This window comes from Sphaeramia orbicularis, chromosome 9 (genome assembly GCF_902148855.1).
Source record: "Sphaeramia orbicularis chromosome 9, fSphaOr1.1, whole genome shotgun sequence".
NCBI lineage: Eukaryota > Metazoa > Chordata > Actinopteri > Kurtiformes > Apogonidae > Sphaeramia > Sphaeramia orbicularis.
The window spans coordinates 8,299,221-8,321,570 of NC_043965.1; positions in this window are offsets into that span (position 1 = coordinate 8,299,221).

Below are 22,350 nucleotides of genomic sequence, written 5' to 3' on the forward strand. Positions count from 1 at the left end.
ATGTCTCTTTTTCTTCAATAGCTTCTTAGTCATGTGACCCAGAGACTCAACATCAGTCTCAAATTATTATAATAAAGAGGTCCTTTAGGAAACCCCACTTAATATTTCTCTCCAGTCTATATTAATATTTTTTTATGAATATTACTCCATCTTTTTTTTTTTATGTCTGTTTTTCTTCAATAGCTTCTTAGTCATGTGACACAGAGACTCCAAATCAGTCTCAAATTATTAAAATAAAGAGCACCTTTAAGAAACACCACTTAATATTTCTCTCCAGTCTATATTAATATTTTTTTATGAATATTATTCACATTTTTTTACAAGACATTTCTGTTTTTCTTTAGTAACTTCTTAGTCATGTGACACAGAGACTCCAAATCAGTCTCAAATTATTAAAATAAAGAGGACCTTTAGGAAACACCACTTAATATTTCTCTCCACTCTATATTAATATTTTTTATGAATATTATTCATATTTTTTTACAAGACATTTCTATTTTTCTTCAATAGCTTCTTAGTCATGTGACACAGAGACTCCAAATCAGTCTCAAATTATTATAATAAAGAGGACGTTTAGGAATCACCACTTAATATTTCTCTCCAGTCTATATTAATATTTTTTATGAATATTATTCAATCTTTTTTTTACAAAAAATGTCTGTTTTTCTTCAATAGCTTCTTAGTCATGTGACACAGAGACTCCAAATCAGTCTCAAACTATTATAATAAAGAGGACCTTTAGGAAATACCAATTAATATTTCTCTCCAGTCTATATTAATAATTTTTTATGAATATTATTCATATTATTTTTAAAAAATGTCTGTTTTTCTTCAGTAGCTTCTTAGTCATGTGACACAGAGACTCCAAATCAGCCTCAAATTATTATAATAAAGAGGACCTTTAGGAAACACCACTTAATATTTCTCTCCAGTCTATATTAATATTTTTTATGAATATTATTCACATTATTTTACAAAAAATGTCTGTTTTTCTTCAATAGCTTCTTAGTCATGTGACACAGAGACTCCAAATCAGTCTCAAATTATTATAATAAAGAGGACCTTAAAGAAACACCAATTAAAATTTCTCTCCAGTGTATATTAATATTTTTTTATGAATATTATTCATATTATTTTACAAAAAATGTTTGTTTTTCTTCAGTAGCTTCTTAGTCATGTGACACAGAGACTCCAAATCAGCCTCAAATTATTATAATAAAGAGGATCTTTAGGAAACACCACTTAATATTTCTCTCCAGTCTATATTAATATTTTTTATGAATATTATTCACATTATTTTACAAAAAATGTCTGTTTTTCTTTAGTAGCTTCTTAGTCATGTGACACAGAGACTCCAAATCAGCCTCAAATTATTATAATAAAGAGCACCTTTAGGAAACACCACTTAATATTTTTCTCCAGTCTATATTAATATTTTCTAATGAATATTATTCAATCTTTTTTTTTTACAAAAAATGTCTGTTTTTCTTCAATAGCTTCTTAGTCATGTGACACAGAGACTCCAAATCAGTCTCAAATTATTATAATAAAGAGGACCTTTAGGAAACACCACTTGATATTTCTCTCCAGTCTATATTAATATTTTTTATGAATTTTATTCATATTATTTTATAAAAAAAAACATCTGTTTTTCTTCAGTAGCTTCTTAGTCATGTGACACAGAGACTCCAAATCAGCCTCAAATTATTATAGTAAAGAGGACCTTTAGGAAACACCACTTAATATTTCTCTCCAGACTATATTAATATTTTTTTATGAATATTATTCATATTATTTTACAAACAATCTCTGTTTTTCTTCAGTAGCTTCTTAGTCATGTGACACAGAGATTCCAAATTAGCCTCAAATTATTATAATGAAGAGGACCTTTAGGAAACACCACTTAATATTTCTCTCCAGTCTATATTAATATTTTTTATGAATATTATTCATATTATTTTACAAAAAATGTCTGTTTTTCTTCAGTAACTTCTTAGTCATGTGACACAGAGACTCCAAATCAGCCTCAAATTATTATAATAAAGAGGACCTTTAGGAAACACCACTTAATATTTCTCTCCAGTCTATATTAATATTTTTTATGAATATTATTCACATTATTTTACAAAAAATGTATTATTTTCTTCAGTAGCTTCTTAGTCATAATACACAGAGACTCCAAATCAGTCTCAAATTATTATAATAAAGAGGACCTTAAAGAAACACCAATTAAAATTTCTCTCCAGTCTATATTAATATTTTTTATGAATATTATTCACATTATTTTACAAAAAATGTCTGTTTTTCTTCAGTAGCTTCTTAGTCATGTGACACAGAGACTCCAAATGAGCCTCAAATTATTATAATAAAGAGGACCTTTAGGAAACACCACTTAATATTTCTCTCCAGTCTATATTAATATTTTTTATGAATATTATTCACATTATTTTACAAAAAATGTCTGTTTTTCTTCAGTAGCTTATTAGTCATGTGACACAGAGACTCCAAATCAGCCTCAAATTATTACAGTAAAGAGGACCTTTAGGAAACACCACTAAATATTTCTCTCCAGCGTATATTAATATTTTTTCATGAATGTTATTCATATTTTTTTTTTACAATCTCTGTTTTTCTTTAATAGCTTCTTAGTCATGTGACACAGAGACTCCAAATCAGTTTCAAATTATTATAATAAAGAGTATCTTTTAGAAAAACCACTTAATATTTCTCTCCAGTCTATATTAATATTTTTTTATGAATATTATTCATAGTTTTTTTACAAAAAATTTCTGTTTTTCTTCAATAGCTTCTTAGTCTTTTGACACAGAGACTCCAAATCAGTCTCAAATTATTATAATAAAGAGGACCTTTAGGAAACACCACTTGATATTTCTCTCCAGTCTATATTAATATTTTTTATGAATATTATTCATATTATTTTATAAAAAAAGACATCTGTTTTTCTTCGGTAGCTTCTTAGTCATGTGACACAGAGACTCCAAATCAGCCTCAAATTATTATAGTAAAGAGGACCTTTAGGAAACACCACTTAATATTTCTCTCCAGACTATATTAATATTTTTTTATGAATATTATTCATATTATTTTACAAACAATCTCTGTTTTTCTTCAGTAGCTTCCTAGTCATGTGACACAGAGACTCCAAATTAGCCTCAAATTATTATAATGAAGAGGACCTTTAGGAAACACCACTTAATATTTCTCTCCAGTCTATATTAATATTTTTTATGAATATTATTCATATTATTTTACAAAAAATGTCTGTTTTTCTTCAGTAACTTCTTAGTCATGTGACACAGAGACTCAAAATCAGCCTCAAATTATTATAATAAAGAGGACCTTTAGGAAACACCACTTAATATTTCTCTCCAGTCTATATTAATATTTTTTATGAATATTAATCACATTATTTTACAAAAAATGTATTTTTTTCTTCAGTAGCTTCTTAGTCATAATACACAGAGACTCCAAATCAGTCTCAAATTATTATAATAAAGAGGACCTTAAAGAAACAACAATTAAAATTTCTCTCCAGTGTATATTAATATTTTTTTATGAATATTATTCATATTATTTTACAAAAAATGTTTGTTTTTCTTCAGTAGCTTCTTAGTCATGTGACACAGAGACTCCAAATCAGCCTCAAATTATTATAATAAAGAGGATCTTTAGGAAACACCACTTAATATTTCTCTCCAGTCTATATTAATATTTTTTTATGAATATTATTCACATTATTTTACAAAAAATGTCTGTTTTTCTTCAGTAGCTTCTTAGTCATGTGACACAGAGACTCCAAATGAGCCTCAAATTATTATAATAAAGAGGACCTTTAGGAAACACCACTTAATATTTCTCTCCAGTCTATATTAATATTTTTTATGAATATTATTCACATTATTTTACAAAAAATGTCTGTTTTTCTTCAGTAGCTTCTTAGTCATGTGACACAGAGACTCCAAATCAGCCTCAAATTATTACAGTAAAGAGGACCTTTAGGAAACACCACTAAATATTTCTCTCCAGCGTATATTAATATTTTTTCATGAATGTTATTCATATTTTTTTTTTACAATCTCTGTTTTTCTTTAATAGCTTCTTAGTCATGTGACACAGAGACTCCAAATCAGTTTCAAATTATTATAATAAAGAGTATCTTTTAGAAAAACCACTTAATATTTCTCTCCAGTCTATATTAATATTTTTTAATGAATATTATTCATAGTTTTTTACAAAAAATTTCTGTTTTTCTTCAATAGCTTCTTAGTCTTTTGACACAGAGACTCCAAATCAGTCTAAAATTATTATAGTAAAGAGGACCTTTAGGAAACACCACTTAATATTTCTCTCCAATCTATATTAATATTTTTTATGATTATTCATATTTTTTTTTACAAAAAATGTGTTTTTCTTCAATAGCTTCTTAGTCATGTGACAAAGAAACTCCAAATGAGCCTCAAATTATTATAATGAAGAGGACCTTTACGAAACACCACTTAATATTTCTCTCCAGTCTATATTAATATTTTTTTATGAATATAATTCATATTATTTTACAAAAAATGTCTGTTTTTCTTCAGTAGCTTCTTAGTCATGTGACACAGAGACTCCAAATCAGCCTCAAATTATTATAATAAAGAGGACCTTTAGGAAACACCACTTAATATTTCTCTCCAGTCTATATTAATATTTTTTTATGAATATTACTCCAACTTTTTTTTTTTTAAATGTCTGTTTTTCTTCAATAGCTTCTTAGTCATGTGACACAGAGACTCCAAATCAGTCTCAAATTATTATAATAAAGAGGACCTTTAGGAAACACCAATTAATATTTCTCTCCAGTCTATATTAATATTTTTTTATGAATATTATTCATATTATTTTTATATAATGTCTGTTTTTCTTCAGTAGCTTCTTAGTCATGTGACACAGAGACTCCAAATCAGTCTCAAATTATTATAATAAAGAGGGCCTTTAGGAAACACCACTTAATATTTCTCTCCAGTCTATATTAATATTTTTTATGAATATTATTCATATTATTTTACAAAAAATGTCTGTTTTTCTTCAATAGCTTCTTAGTCATGTGACACAGAGACTCCAAATCAGCCTCAAATTATTATAATAAAGAGGACCTTTAGGAAACACCAATTAATATTTCTCTCCAGTCTATATTAATATATTTTTTATGAATATTACTCATATTTTTTTTACAAAAAATGTGTTTTTCTTCAATAGCTTCTTAGTCATGTGACAAAGAAACTCCAAATGAGCCTCAAATTATTATAATAAAGAGGACCTTTACGAAACACCACTTAATATTTCTCTCCAGTCTATAATAATTTTTTTAATGAATATTATTCATATTATTTTACAAAAAATGTCTGTTTTTCTTCAGTAGCTTCTTAGTCATGTGACACAGAGACTCCAAATAAGCCTCAAATTATTATAATAAAGAGGACCTTAAAGAAACGCCAATTAATATTTCTCTCCAGTGTATATTAATATTTTTTTATGAATATTATTCAATCTTTATTGTACAAAAAATGTCTGTTTTTCTTCAGTAGCTTCTTTGTCATGTGACACAGACTCCAAACCAGCATCAAATTATTATAATAAAGAGGACCTTTAGGAAACACCACTTAATATTTCTCTCCCGTCTAAATTAATATTTTTTATGAATATTATTCACATTATTTTACAAAAAATGTCTATTTTTCTTCAATAGCTTCTTAATCTTGTGACACAGAAACTCCAAATCAGTCTCAAATTATTATAATAAAGAGGACCTTTAGGAAACACCACTTGATATTTCTCTCCAGTCTATATTAACAATTTTTTATGAATATTATTCATATTATTTTTAAAAAATGTCTGTTTTTCTTAAGTAGCTCACAGAGTGATACAAAAAATGTCTGTTTTTCTTCAATAGCTTCTTAATCTTGTGACAAAGAAACTCCAAATGAGCCTCAAATTATTATAATAAAGAGGACCTTTACGAAACACCACTTAATATTTCTCTCCAGTCTATAATAATTTTTTTAATGAATATTATTCATATTATTTTACAAAAAATGTCTGTTTTTCTTCAGTAGCTTCTTAGTCATGTGACACAGAGACTCCAAATAAGCCTCAAATTATTATAATAAAGAGGACCTTAAAGAAACGCCAATTAATATTTCTCTCCAGTGTATATTAATATTTTTTTATGAATATTATTCAATCTTTATTGTACAAAAAATGTCTGTTTTTCTTCAGTAGCTTCTTTGTCATGTGACACAGACTCCAAATCAGCCTCAAATTATTATAATAAAGAGGACCTTTGGGAAACACCACTTAATATTTCTCTCAAGTCTATATTAATATTTTTTATGAATATTATTCACATTATTTTACAAAAAATGTCTGTTTTTCTTCATTAGCTTCTTAGTCTTGTCACACAGAAACTCCAAATCAGTCTCAAATTATTATAATAAAGAGGACCTTTAGGAAACACCACTTAACATTTCTCTCCCGTCTATATAAATATTTTTTATGAATATTATTCACATTATTTTACAAAAAATGTCTGTTTTTTTTTCAATAGCTTCTTAGTCTTGTGACACAGAAACTCCAAATCAGTCTCAAATTATTATAATAAAGAGGACCTTTAGGAAACACCACTTAATATTTCTCTCCAGTCTATATTAATATTTTTTTATGAATATTATTCAATCTTTTTTTTTTACAAAAAATGTCTGTTTTTCTTCAATTTGCTACTTAGTCATGTGACACAGAGACTCCAAATCAGTCTCAAATTATTATAATAAAGAGGACCTTTAAGAAACACCACTTAATATTTCTCTCCAGTCTATATTAATATTTTTTATGAATATTATTCATATTATTTTACAAAAAAATGTCTGTTTTTCTTCAGTAGCTTCTTAGTCATGTGACACAGAGACTCCAAATCAGCCTCAAATTATTATAATAAAGAGGATCTTAAAGAAACACCAATTAATACTTCTCTCCAGTGTATATTAATATTTTTTTATGAATATTATTCATATTATTTTACAAAAAATATCTGTTTTTCTTCAGTAGCTTCTTAGTCATGTGACACAGACTCCAAATCAGCCTCAAATTATTATAATAAAGAGGACCTTTAGGAAACACCACTTAATATTTCTCTCCCGTCTAAATTAATATTTTTTATGAATATTATTCACATTAGTTTACAAAAAATGTCTGTTTTTCTTCAATAGCTTCTTAGTCTTGTGACACAGAAACTCCAAATCAGTCTCAAATTATTATAATAAAGAGGACCTTTTGGAAACACCACTTGATATTTCTCTCCAGTCTATATTAATATTTTTTTATGAATATTATTCAATCTTTTTTTTTTTTTACAAAAAATGTCTGTTTTTCTTCAATAGCTTCTTAGTCATGTGACACAGAGACTCCAAATCAGTCTCAAATTATTATAATAAAGAGGACCTTTAGGAAACACCACTTAATATTTCTCTCCAGTCTATATTAATATTTTTTATGAATATTATTCATATTATTTTACAAAAAAATGTCTGTTTTTCTTCAGTAGCTTCTTAGTCATGTGACACAGAGACTCCAAATCAGCCTCAAAATATTATAATAAAGAGGACCTTTAGGAAACACCACTTAATAGTTCTCTCCAGTCTATATTAATATTTTTCATGAATATTATTCATATAAAACATTTATCTAGACTGGAGAGAAACATTAAGTGGTGTTTTCCTAAAGGTCCCCTTTATTATAATAATTTGAGATTTATTTGGAGTCTCTGGGTCACATGACTGAGAATCTATTGAAGAAAAATATTAAGAGCAGTAATTTATTGAACGTCCCTTAGGCGATTGGTTTTGAATGTTCATCGAATATCCAACCCGCTGCAAACTTCCCCTCGGTAAAGGTTAAAACCTTAGATAAACTGTATCCAGATGTACATAATAAATGAAAATGAACTTTGTTGTTGTATTTCTTCAGCAGTTGAAGCAGCAGAAGCAGCATTTCAGCGGCCGTCTGTAAGTGACCAGTCCAATCCTAAGTATAGTCGTAGTAATACTGAGTACAGAACGACGTCCACAAGCTCCATACATTTACTTTACTACAATTCAGAGGAAAATACTGTAATATAGTAATAAAATGAGTGTCAAAACAGTAAATAGGTTTAGTAGAGTAGAGTTTATCACAGATGAAGATAAAATAGAGTTTTATCTGTGGAAATATGTAGTGAGGCCTGTGCATTAGTTGTTATTCTCAGGCCTTTTTCAGTCTTACATGTAGTAGAATTGTATAAGAATGTGGCGGATCAGTCATGGCTGGTAGTAGCTTCCAGGCTAATGTTGCTAATTTGAGTCAATGGTGTTCTCCGTTGTGAAATAGCCTATTGGGGAATGGCCCTTTAGCGGTTTCCGCCGTTCCGAGTTTGTCGTTATTGACTCCATACTTGTGTGTAATAATCAGTACCTGATATGAAATGTCCGCCCGGATGGTTTCATGAGTCCAGTCCGTCCTTCAAGCAGAAGCGGGTCCGGCTTGAGCGGGTCTCGAACCCGCGCACAAGTGAAGGCTGGGCTTTAGAGCATTCCTATTGTGATAACATACAGCACAAGAAGACATTTTCCTCCTCTTTTCTGTGTATTCTCTCAACAGAAGTGACTAAATCGCACGCCCAATTGCGGTGACAATAAAAAAAGCACCAAAAATTTGCCTCCCCTCCACCCCTCCTCCTGCAGGTGTACCGCACACAGTCTCTCTGCCCTCCAGTCACCCACATCCTAGACCGTGTGCACCACCTACAGGAGGCCGAAGGAAATTGAGTTCTAATCCTATATAAAGATTACATCAATGTACCACAATGCATTGCGTGTAATGGGTCGCGTCAGTTGACGTGCTGATCACGTCTACCCGGAAGTGAGTGTTGATGTAGAGTTGAGCTCTTCAAAAAGAAGCTCATTCAAGTTATTATTCATGAGTTAAAGGAGGCCAAACTTCTGTAAGTTGTCTTTGTATTATCCGACTCATCCTGTAAAAATTCTGATGAGTTTTGAGTTCGCTAATATTGAATTTTCAGTGAGTTTAGCGTCCGCTAGCATTCTGAATTAGTCGTTATGCTAGCCCCTGGTTAATGCCATATATTGTGTGTGTTATCAGGAGAGCAGAGCTTGGCGGTGTTTGTTTTAGGAAAATATCAGCATTTCAACATGTTGTATTTTTATACAGAATTTACTGGAAGAATTTGATATCTGTAAGAAATTTCATTTATTTTTTTCTTAACCAATTGGATAAATTTCAAACAAAATCATCAACATTTTTGAAGGGTTGTTAGACCAGAATGACAACATCTTGTAACTTTGTTCCAAACTCTTATGATGATTAAAAAATATGTTGGTGTTTTTATCGATTCATCATGACAGCTGAAACCTGATTGTCACCAATGGATGCAGAAATAGTTTCTCCCTCAGAAAACCTTCACCTGAACATGGCCTTGTATTGTATTTCACTGTTTTTTAAAAAAGGTTCTTGTTGTTGTGTGGCCATGTGAAAGACGGCTGAAGTTCCTGTTTTATAACATAACTCCATTCTCACTTTACATAAATGGCATATTAATTTTTTTGACAGATTTTATCAAAGAAAAACAAAATAGTTCCATTGTGGCTTGATGTGTTGACCAAGAAATTAAACACAACATCAGTGACGTGAAGATAATCTACTTTGATTCACTCAAAACCATCCAACCTGTCTCATTTACAGCGTGGTCATTGTTCTGAATCGGACTCGGAGTCACTGTAGTCTGCCACCAGGGACGGGATTTGTCTTTGGCTTCACATGTAGGTTTTAAAAATCACAAGTATACAGAATAAATGCACAATATTTTATTACTGTGAAAACAAACAATCAAGACTCATACAGGATTTCATTTTCACAATCATGAAAAACGTTTAAACTAAACAGCATGGTGGTAAGAAATGTAGTATTTCTTCTTTAGCAGAAAGATTTATAGTCTGGTTTTGAATAATGTCATGAAGGCACTGTTTTTGATCCTTGAGTGTTTGATATTCCATAATGTGGAAACTTGCTAAGCTACAGGAGTGAAATGACTTCAGCAGCTCACATTTGGAGCTATTCTGGTGTGACAGGGTGAATTTGGTTCACTTTGGCCTCTTCATGGCGGATTTAGGAAGGGGGGAGCTGTTTTCGGCAGCTGCTGCATGATGCAGTTTTCTGCAGGGAGCAGAATTCTGCACAACAGATGGGACCGTCTAGTTCCAGGGAAACCAGTCCAGGGTTCCACAGCTTCTGCATTAGGCTGAGTTGATATTCTACTGTAGAATCATTGGAATTGTCTGATATACAGTTGAAGTGTTTCAGATCACATGCTCTGAACTGATAAAGGCTTTTGTTCTTGGAACCCCTGCACCTCGACCCGGTCTGCCGAATATTTTCATGCATGTAGTCCAAAAAAGGTTGGGGACCGCTGGTCTTGGCTACAGGAGATTAGCTTCAGCTACAACGTTGCACATCAAAAAGTAAACATGGACTTTGGATCCAAGTCAAATCAGAACAAAGACTTTTTTCAAGTATTCTGACCACCAAATACGGACTGACTTTAAAGCTAGCTTCAGATGGATAGCTTCATATACTGACACAAACACAATCCAGGAGCTAATTCTCACAACACATCTTCTCTCAACATCACTTCTATTCTTTATACTTGGACTATTTCTGTGTCTGGACAAACTTTCATGTTTCACATTAGCAACACACAATTAACACTTTACACTTCACTTTTCATCAGGGGACATTTTCTCTTTTCACCAGTAGAACAACTTTTGCACACGTGGGTCTGTTTGAAATTTTGCTGCATTTCATCTTCTGTGTTCAACACACTCTTTTTTCACTTTCTACAACTTTCAATCAGTAAAACACAACATATCAGGAGAACAACATTAACCATATTCTTAAATCGACACCTTTGGATTTCCCAGTGGAACGTATGCAAAACTCTTTATTCATTTTTCCATTCATCAAAGATGCCTTTACAGCCACAAACATCCTCAAGGCCATAAACTGCTGGAGCATCCCTACTGACAACAGCTTCCAGACTATTTCAAGTCCTCCAAACCTGTTGGATGTGACCAGCAGATGGCAGCATCACAGCACAGAGTCAGTAGTACACACAGCATCATGTGGAAACATGCTGTTACAGCCACAACTGTCTCAATATTCACAGTATTCAACTAGCATGAAATAATGATATGTTAGGAAAAAAAGACACATTCAACCCACATTTTACTGTCCTTTTTCATTTGTGCTTTTTCTTCTAATGCTTTTGTCTCTTTTTTTTTTTGTGACACTTTTGATTGATTGCCTTTTCAGAGCATGTGACAGACAAATCACAACACATATATATATCATGTAAACAAGCTTTTTCTCTGTTTTGAACTGAAGGCTTCCAGTATAAGAACACTTTGGTCTACTGATTTTCCATCTTTTGGCTTTTATAAACAAGTTTCATTTTTGTAATGAGACTTACATGTGTACATTTTCACAAATGTTAAGGGGGACCTGTTAAGTTTAGGGTTTTATTTTTATTTATTTTTTTCTATAATGCCATGTTAAAATGCTGATGTGGACATTTTCTACCTTCATGTCTTTCACAGCCTTTCTATGTGACTCAATGACAGACTGGTCTCTCAGCTGACATGAGGAGCCCCTACAGTAAACTCCTGGATGAAAGTCATTGTCTCCAGCCTCTTTGCTCCCACACCTGCTGCTGCTGGGAGGCTGAACGGCGTATCCGTGAAGGCAAACCTCAACTGGTTCAGACCTTCAGTAGGACCCCTCCTGAAGGTAGGCACACCTGGAACCCTGATGTTAATGGATCTTTACTATGTCAGGGTTTATTAGAGTGCAGGTGTGTCTGTCACAGTTCATGTAATCAAGTCTTTTTGTTTCCTAGAGGAGTTTAGGTTTCCAGTTATTACTCTGGGTAATGCATCAGAGTGGACTGACACTGGGGCGAGTGAAGATGACGTCACAGAACTGCCAAGAAGACGGTATGTGCATTTTTTATTTGACTGAGAGCGCATAAAACCTGTTATTTTTTATGTTTAAGCCAAATAATTACAAGTCTTTTCTACCTTCTGTTAGTTATTTTCCACATATACAGCCAAATTTTGCCAAAATTCTTATGTTTCATACACTTTGTAGACATATAAAAATGTCACGACACGTCTACAGCTTGTAGAACTTCACATTTGAAGTTATTTGACATATTGTGACTGACATAAATGCCAAGTTGTCCATAATTTTTATGATAAATATCAAAGCAATGTTTCTTGTAAGTTTATACACTATAAGTGCACAGGCTGATATTACACTTAGATTAATTGTGCAGCTCTAGTTGTAACTCAGTCCAAAGTACTCTATTAAACTGGGACACATTTGCAAGGTGGAGGGATACTTTTATTTCATGGACCTGAATGCAGCACCAGAGGGATTCACATATTCAGTCATTTTTACACGGTTTAAACTCCAGAAGCTACTTTTACTGTGTACTTTTGGAGTAATCATACTACAGAATCCCTTCCAAGGTACAAAAGTGTTTGTTATTGTCTGAAGAAGTGTTAAAGAGTAAATTCAACATTGAATAAAATTAATTTTCCCAATAAGTACATCATTAATTTGGTATATTATAACGCTAAAATTATTTAATTTTAATGCAATAACTACTGCGTTTTGCGTTATAACACAATAGTTTTGAATTATGACGCAAAAACTATTGCGTTATAATGCAAAAACTATTGTGTTTTGTATTATAACGCAATTTTTTTTCATTATAACTGAAAAACTATTGCGTTACAAAGCAAAAACTGTTGCGTTTTAATGCAAAAACAATTGCGTTTTGTGTTATAACACAGAAGTTTTGAATTATAACGCAAAAACTATTGTGTTTTGTACTGTCGCGCAACTTTTTTTTCATTATACTGCAAAAACTATTGCGTTACAACGCAAAAATTATTGCGTTTTAATGCAATAACTATTGCATTTTTTTTTACAACGCAATAGTTTTCCATTATAACGTAAAAACTATTGAATTGTAACACAAAAACTATTGCGTTTTAATGCAACAACTATTGCGTTTGCGTTATAATGCAATACTTTTGAATTATTACACAAAAACTATTACGTTATAACGTAAAAACTATTGTGTTTTGTATTATAATGCAATTTTTTTCATTATAAAGCAAAAACTATTGCGTTACAACGCAAAAACTGTTGCATTTTAATGCAATAAGTTTTGCGTTATAACGCAATAGTTTTTCATTGTAACGTAAAAACTATTGCGTTATAACGCAAAAACTATTGTATTTTAATGCAACAACTATTGCGTTTTGCGTTATAACACAATAGTTTTTTATTACAATGTAAAAACTATTGCATTATAACCCAACAACTATTGCGTTTTAATGCAACAACTATTGCGTTTTTCGTTATAACGCAATAGTTTTGAAATATCACCAAAAAACTATTGCGTTATAACGCAAAAACTATTGTGTTTTGTATTATAATGATATTTTTTCATTATAACGCAAAAACTGTTGCGTTACAACGAAAAAACTATTGCGTTTTAATGCAAAATGCAATACTTTTTCATTATAACGTAAAAACTATTGTGTTATAACGCAAAAACTGTTGTGTTTTAATGCAACAACTATTGCGTTTTGTGTTATAACGCAATAGTTTTGAATTATAATGCAAAAACTATTGCGTTATAACGCAAGAAATGTTGCATTTTAATGCAACTATTGTGTTTTTTCATTGTAACGCAATAGTTTTGAATTATAACACAAAAACTATTGTGTTTTGTATTTATAGCGCAAATTTTATTCATTATTATGCAAAAACTATTGCGTTACAACTCAAAAACTTTTGCGTTATAACGCAATAGTTTTTTAATTATAACGCAAAAACTATTGCAGTATAACACAACTATTGTGTTTTGTATTATAACAATTTTTTGTCATTATAACGCAAAAACTATTGCGTTACAATGCAAAAACTATTGTGTTTTAATGCAAGAACTATTGCGTTTTGAGTTATAATGATATACTTTCGAATTATAACACAAAAACTATTGCGTTATAACTCAAAAACTATTGTGTTTTGTATTATAATGCAATTTTTTTTCATTATAACACAAAAACTATTGCATTACAACGCAAAAACTATTGCGTTTTAATGCAATAACTATTGCGTTTTGCGTTATAACGCAATAGTTACCTCCGCCAAGGAGGTTATGTTTTTGCCAGGGTTTGTTTGTTTGTTTGTTTGTCTGTCTGTTTGTTTGTCTGTCCGTTAGTGTGCAACATAACTCAAAAAGTTAAGGACAGATTTGGATGAAATTTTCAGGGTTTGTTGGAAATGGGATAAGGAAGAAATGATTAAATTTTGGTGGTGATCGGGGGTGGGGGGGCCCACGGGGAGGGCCACTCATCAGCCTTGGCGGAGGTCTGCGCTCTCCGAGTGCTTCTAGTTTTTTCATTATAATACAAAACTATTGCATTGTAACTATTGCGTTTTAATGCAACAACTATTGCGTTTTTCATTATAATGCAATAATTTGAATTATAACAAAAAACTATTGCAATGTGATGCAAAAACTATTGTGTTTTGTAGTATAATGCAATTTTTTTCATTATAACGCAAAAACTATTGCGTTGTAATGCAATAACTATTGCGTTTTAATGCAATAACTATTGCGTTTTGCATTATAATGCAATAGTTTTTATTATAACGTAAAAACTATTGTTATAACGCAAAAAATTATTGTGTTTTAATGCAACAACTATTGCGTTTTGCGTTATAACACAATAGTTTTGAATTATAATGCAAAAACTATTGCGTTATAATGCAAAAAATGTTGCGTTTTAATGCAACTATTGCGTTTTTTCATTGTAACGCCATAGTTTTGAATTATAACCCAAAAACTGTTACGTTACAACACAAAAACTATTGCGTTTTAATGCAATAACTATTGCGTTTTACATTATAATGCAATACTTTTTCATTATAACGTAAAAATTATTGCGTTATAACGCAAAAAACTATTGTTTTGTATTATAACACTTTTTTTTTTCATTATAACTGAAAAACTATGGCATTACAAAGCAAAAACTGTTGCGTTTTAACGCAAAAACAATTGCGTTTTGTGTTATAACGCAATGGTTTTGAATTATAACGCAAAAAATATTGTGTTTTGTACTGTCACGCAACTTTTTTTCATTATAATGCAAAAACTATTGCGTTACAACGAAAAAATTATTGTGTTTTAATGCAATAACTATTGCATTTTTTTTTAAAAACGCAATTGTTTTCCATTATAACATAAAACTATTGAATTGTAACACAAAAACTATTGCGTTTTAATGCAACAACTATTGTGTTCTTCATTGTAACACAATAGTTTTGAATTATAACGCAAAACCTATTGCATTATAAAGCAAAAAGTCTTGTGTTTTGTATTATAACACAATTTTTTTTCATTAAAACGCAAAAACTGTTTTACAACTAAAAAACTATTGCGTTTTAATGCAATATCTTGTGCGTTTTGCGTTATAACGCAATAGTTTTTCATTATTTCGTAAAAACTATTGCGTTATAACGCAAAAACTATTGCGCTGTAACACAAAAACTATTGCGTTTTGAATTATAATGCAATTTTTTTAAAATTTTAACGCAAAAACTGTCGCGTTACAATGCAAAAACTATTGCATTTTAGTGCAATAACTATTGCGTTTTGCAGTATAACGCAATACTTTTGAATTGTAACACAAAAACTATTGCGTTATAACGCAAAAATTATTCCGTTTTTTATTATAATGCAAGTTATTTTCATTATAACGCAAAAACTATTGCGTTGTACTGCAAAAACTGAGTTTTAATGCACACACTTTTGCATTTTGCATTATAACGCAATTGTTTTGTATTATAATGCAAAAAGTATTGCATTATAATGAAAACACTTTTGCGATTTAACAAAAACTTATGTTATAAAGAAAATAATTTTTGTATTTTGTGTTATAACGCAAAAACTATTGCGTTACAATGCAAAAATTATTGTGTTTTGCATTTTAATGCAATAGTTTTGAATTATAACGCAAGAACTATTGTGTAATAATGTAAAAACTATTGCGTTTTACTACAACAACTATTGCAATTTGTGTTATAAAACAATAGTTTTTCAGTTTAACGTGAAAACTATTGCGTTATAACGCAATAGTTTTGAATTACAACACAAACTATTGTGGTATAATGCAAAAACTATTGCGTTTTGTTTTATAATGCACTTTTTTTTCAGGATAACGCAAAAACTATTGCGTTAAAACGCAAAAACTGTTGCGTTTTAATGCAAAAGTTGCGTTTTGCGTTATAACGCAATAGTTTTTCATTATAACGCAACAACTATTGTGTTATAAGGCAAAAATTATTGCGTTTTAATGCAACAACTATTGCGTTTTGCGTTATAATGCAATTGTTTTTCATTATAACGTAAAAACTGTTACATTCTAACGCAAAAACTATTGCGTTTTAATGCAACAACTATTGCGTTTTAATGCAACAACTATTGCGTTTTGCGTTATAACGCAATAGTTTTGAATTATAACAAAAACTATTGCGTTATAACACAAAAACTATATCGTTTTATTTTATATTGCAATTTTTTTTTCATTATAATGCAAAAAAATTGTTGCGTTTTAATGAAGTAACTATTGCGTTTTGCGTTATAACGCAATGGTTTTTCATTATAAAGCAAAAACTATTGTGTTATAACGCAAAAACTATTGTTTTGTATTATAACGCAATTTTTTTTCATTATAACGCAAAAACTTTTGCGTTACAACACAAAAATTGTTGCATTTTAATGCAATAAGTGTTGCGTTTTGCGTTGTAATGCAGTAGTTTTTCATTGTAACGTAAAAACTATTTGCTTTATGACGCAAAAACTATTGCGTTTTAATGCAACAACTATTGCGTTTAGCGTTATAATGCAATAGTTTTTTATTACAACGGAAAAACTATTGCGTTATAATGCAAAAACTATTGCGGTTTAATGCAACAACTATTGCATTTTGCGTAATAATGCAATAGTTTTGAATTATACTGCAAGAACAATTGCGTTATAACACAAAAATTATTACGTTTTGCAATATAATGCAATTTTTTTTCATTAAAACGAAAAAACTTTCGTTACAATGCACAAGCTATTGCGTGTTAGTGCAATAACCATTACTTTCTGCATTATAACTCAATAGTTTTTTATTATAACGCAAAAAGTATTGTGTTACAACGTAAAAACGATTTCATTTTAATGCAATAACTGTTGCGTTTTACGTTATCAAACATTAGTTTTTCATTTTAATGCAAGAACTATTGCGTTTTAATGCAATAACTATTTCATTTTGCATTATAACGCATTAGTTTTTTATTATAACAAAAAACTATTGCGTTGTAATTCAAAAACTATTGCATTTTGCATTGTAATGAAATTTAATTTCATTATAACGCAAAACGTATTGCGTTTTAGTTCAATAGCTATTGCGTTTTGCATTATAACGCAATAGTTTTGAATTATAACAAAAACTGTTGTGTTTTAACGCAACAACTATTGCGTTTTGTATTATAATGCAATTTTTTTTCGTATAACATAAAAACTATTGCGTTACAACTCAAAACTATTGCATGGTAATGCAATAACTATTGCGTTATGAAGAAAAAACTATTGCGTTTTGCATAAAAATGCAATTATTTTGCATTATAACGCAAAAACTATTGCATTTTAATGCAAAAACTATTGTGTTTTCTTTTATAACATGATAATTTTTGCGTTATAATGCAAAACTATTGTGTTATAATGCAAAAACTATTGTATTTTAATGCACCAACTATTGCATTTTCTGTTAAAATGCAATAGTTTTTGCATTATAATGCAAAACAATTACATTATAACTCAAAAACTATTGCGTTTTAATGCAATCTGTTGCGATTTTCATTGTAACGCAACAGTTTTGCATTATAACATAAAAATGATTGCGCTATAACACAAAAACTATTGCGTTTTGTGTTTGTAACGTAATACTTTTTGTTATAATGCAAAACCATTGTGTTATAAAGCAAAAATTATTGCGTTTTAATTAAATAACTATTGCGTTTTGCGTTATAACACAAAAACTATTGCGTTGTAATGCAATAACTGTTGCATTTTGCATTATAACGCAATACTTTTGCATTATAACACAAAAACTATTATGTTATAACGCAAAAACTAATGCGTTTTGTATTATAACGTAATTTTTTTTTTCATTATAACGCAAAAACTATTGTATTTTTTATTAAAACGCAGTTTTATTCATTGTACTGCAAAAACTATGGTTTACAATTCAAATACTATTGCGTATTAATGCAGTAACTTGCATTTTGCGTTATAACGCAATAGTTTTTCATTAAAACGTAAAAACTATTGCGTTTTAAAATGCAACACCTTTTGCGTTTTGTGGTATAACACAATTTTTTTGAATTATAACACAAAAACTATTGCGTTATAACCCAAAAACTTTTGCGTTTTGGATTATAACGCAATTTATTTTCATTATAACTCAAAAACTATTGCTTTACAAAGCAAAAACTGTTTGTTTTAATGCAATAACTATTACGTTTTGCTTTATAACACAATAGTTTTTCATTATAACATAAAAACTATTGCGTTACAATGCAAAAACTATTGTGTTTTAATGCAATAACTATTGCGTTCTGCGTTATAATAATAGTTTTTCAGTATACGTCAAAAACTATTATGCTGTAACGCAACAACTGTTGTGTTTTGTATTATAATGCAATTTTTTTCATTATAACGCAAAAACTATTGCGTTACAACGTAAAAACTATTGTGTTTTAATGCAAAAACTGTTGCATTTTAATGCAACACCTATTGCGTTTTGTGTTATAAAGCAATAGTTTTCAATGATAACGCAAAAACTATTGCGGTTTGTATTATAATGAAGTTTTTATTCATTATAATTAAAAAACAATTGCGTTACAACTCAAAAACTATTGCGTTTTAATGCAACAACTATTGCGTTTTGCGTTATAACGCAATAGTTTTTCATTATAACATAAAAACTATTACGTTATAACGCAAAAACTATTGCGTTTTAATGCAACAACTATTGCATTTTGCATTATAATGTAATAGTTTTGAATTATAACACAAAACCTATTGCGTATAATGAAGAAAAAATTGCGTGTTAGTGCAATAACTATTGCGTTCTGCGTTACAACGCAATAGTTTTTCATTATAACGCAAAAACTATTCCATTGTAACGCAAAAACTATTGTTTTGTATTATAACACAATTTTTTTTTTTTTATTACAACACAACAACTTGTGTTACAACGCAAAAACGATTGCATTTTTATGCAATAACTTGCGTTTTGCGTTATCAAGCATTAGTTTTTCATTGTAACGTAAAAACTATTGCATTATAATGCAAAAACTATTGCATTTTAATGCAATAACTTTTGCGTTTTGCATTATAACGCAATATTTTTTCATTATAACAAAAAACTATTGCGTTGTAACGCAAAAAACATTGCATTTTAATGCAACAACTATTGCGTTTTGCGTTATAACTCAATAGTTTTGTATAACAAAACTATTGCGTTATGACAAAACCTATTTCATTTTGCATTATAATGCAATTATTTTCATTATAACGCAAAAAACTATTGTGTTTTGTATTATAACGCAATTTTATTTAATTATAACGCAAAAACTATTTGGTTACAATGCAAAATCTATTGCGTTTTGTGGTATAACGCAATTGTTTGAATTATAATGCAAAAACTATTGCGTTATAACGCAAAAAACTATTACGTTTTAATGCAACAACTGTTTCGTTTTGCGTTGTAACGCAGTGGTTTTGAATTATAACAAAAACTATTGCATTATAACCCAAAAACTATTGTTTTTTGTATTATAATGCAATTTTTTTCATTATAATGCTAAAACTATTGCGTTACAACGAAAAAACTATTGTGTTTTAATGAAATAACTGTTGCGTTTTACATTATAACGCAATAGTTTTTTATTATAATGTAAAAACTCTTGCATTACAACGCAATAACTATTGCTATTAACTAATTATACTAACTATTGCTACCGTTATAATGCAAAACTATTGCATTATAATGCAAAAACTATTGTATTTTAATGCAAAAACTATTGCGTTTTCCGTTAAAACGCAATAGCTTTTTCGTTATAATGTAAAACTATTACATTGTAACGCAAAAACTATTGCGTGTTAATGCAAACACTATTGCCCTTTTTTTAATAACGCAGTAGTTTTGCATGATAACGCCAAGACTGTTTTGTTTAAATGTAAAAACTATTGAGTTTAATGCAAGAACTATTACGTTTAGCATTATACCCTAATAGTTTTTGTGTTATAATGCAACACTATTGCATTATAACGAGAAAACTATTGTGTTTTAATGGAAAAACTATTGCATTTTGCGTTATAACGAAATAGTTTGCGTTATACTGAAAAAGTATTGCGTTTTAATGCAAACACTATTGTGTTTTGTGATATAAAGCAATAGTTTTGCATTATAATGCAACAACTATTGGGTTATAATGCACAAACTATTGCGTTTTGCGTGATGACGCAATAGTTTTGCATTATAATGCAAAAATTAATGTGTTTTATTGCAAAATATATTGCGTTCTGTGTTATAATGCTAAAACTATTGCATTTTTATGCAAAAAGCATTGCATTTTCTGCTATGACGCAATAGTTTTTGCGTTATAATGCAACACTATTACATTATAACGCAAAAACTATTGCGTTTTAATGTAAACACTTTTGCGTTTTTCGTTATACTGCAATAGTTTTTCATTACAAACCAAAAACTACTGCGTTATAACGCAAAAACTATTGCGTTTTGCGTTAAAATGCCATAGGTTTTGCGTTATACAGCAAAAAAAATTGCATTATAACATAACACTGTTGCGTTTTGCGTTACAACGATATAGTTTAGCATTATAACACAAAAACTATTGCGTTTTAATGCAACAATTATTGCGTTTTGTGTTCTAACATAATTTTGTATTATTATTATTATTATGATGATGCAATACTTTTGCGTTATAAACGTAAATAGTATTGCATTTAATATAAACACTTTTCCGTTTTGCATTATAACGCAATCGTTTTGCGTTATAATGCAAAAACTTTTGCATTATAATGCAAAAACTATTGAGTTAGAACATAAAACTATTGCGTGAAAAGAAAAAACTATTGAGTTTTAATGCAGAAAGTATTGCGTTTTGCGTCATAACACAATAGTTTTTGCGTTATAACGCAAAAAACTATTGTGTATTAATACAACAACTACTGCATTTTGCATTGTAACGCGATAGTTTTTGTGATATAATTGAAAAATATAGTGTTATAACGCAAAAACTTTTGCGTTTGCGTTGTAACGCAATAGTTTTGCATTATAATGCAAAAACTATTGCATTATAATGCAAAAACTATTGACTTTTGCATCATGACGCAATAGTTTTGCATTATAACGCAAAAACTAATGCGTTTTAATACAAACTATTGTGTTTTGCGTTAAAACACAATTGTTCTGCATTATAACGTAAAAACCATTGCATTTTAATATAAAAACTATTGTTTTCCGTTGTAACACAATAGTTTATGCGTTATAATGCAAAACTATTACGTTATAACGCAAAAACTATTGTATTTTAATACAAAAACTATTGTGTTTTATGTTATAACATGATAGTTTTTGCGTTGTAATGAAAAACTATTGCATTATAACGCAAAAACTATTGCGTTTTAATACAAACACTGTTTCATTTTGTGTTAAAACACAGTAGTTTTTGCGTTATAATGCAAAACATATTGTGTTGTAACTCTAAAACTATTGCATTTTGCATAATAATTTAAATGTAAAAACTATTGCGTTTTAATGCCAAAAACTATTGTGTTTAGCGTTATAACGCAATAGCTATGCGTTATAACGCATAAGCAATTGTGTTTTAATACAAAAAACTATTGCATTTTGCGTCATAACGTAATAGTTTTTTGTGTTAAAATGCAAAAACTATTGCATTTTAATGCAAAAGCTATTGCGTTTTCTGTTATAACACAATAGTTTTTGTGTTATAATGCAAAACTATTGTGTTATAACGCAAAAAAACTATTGCGTTTTAATGCAGATGCTATTGCTTATTTGC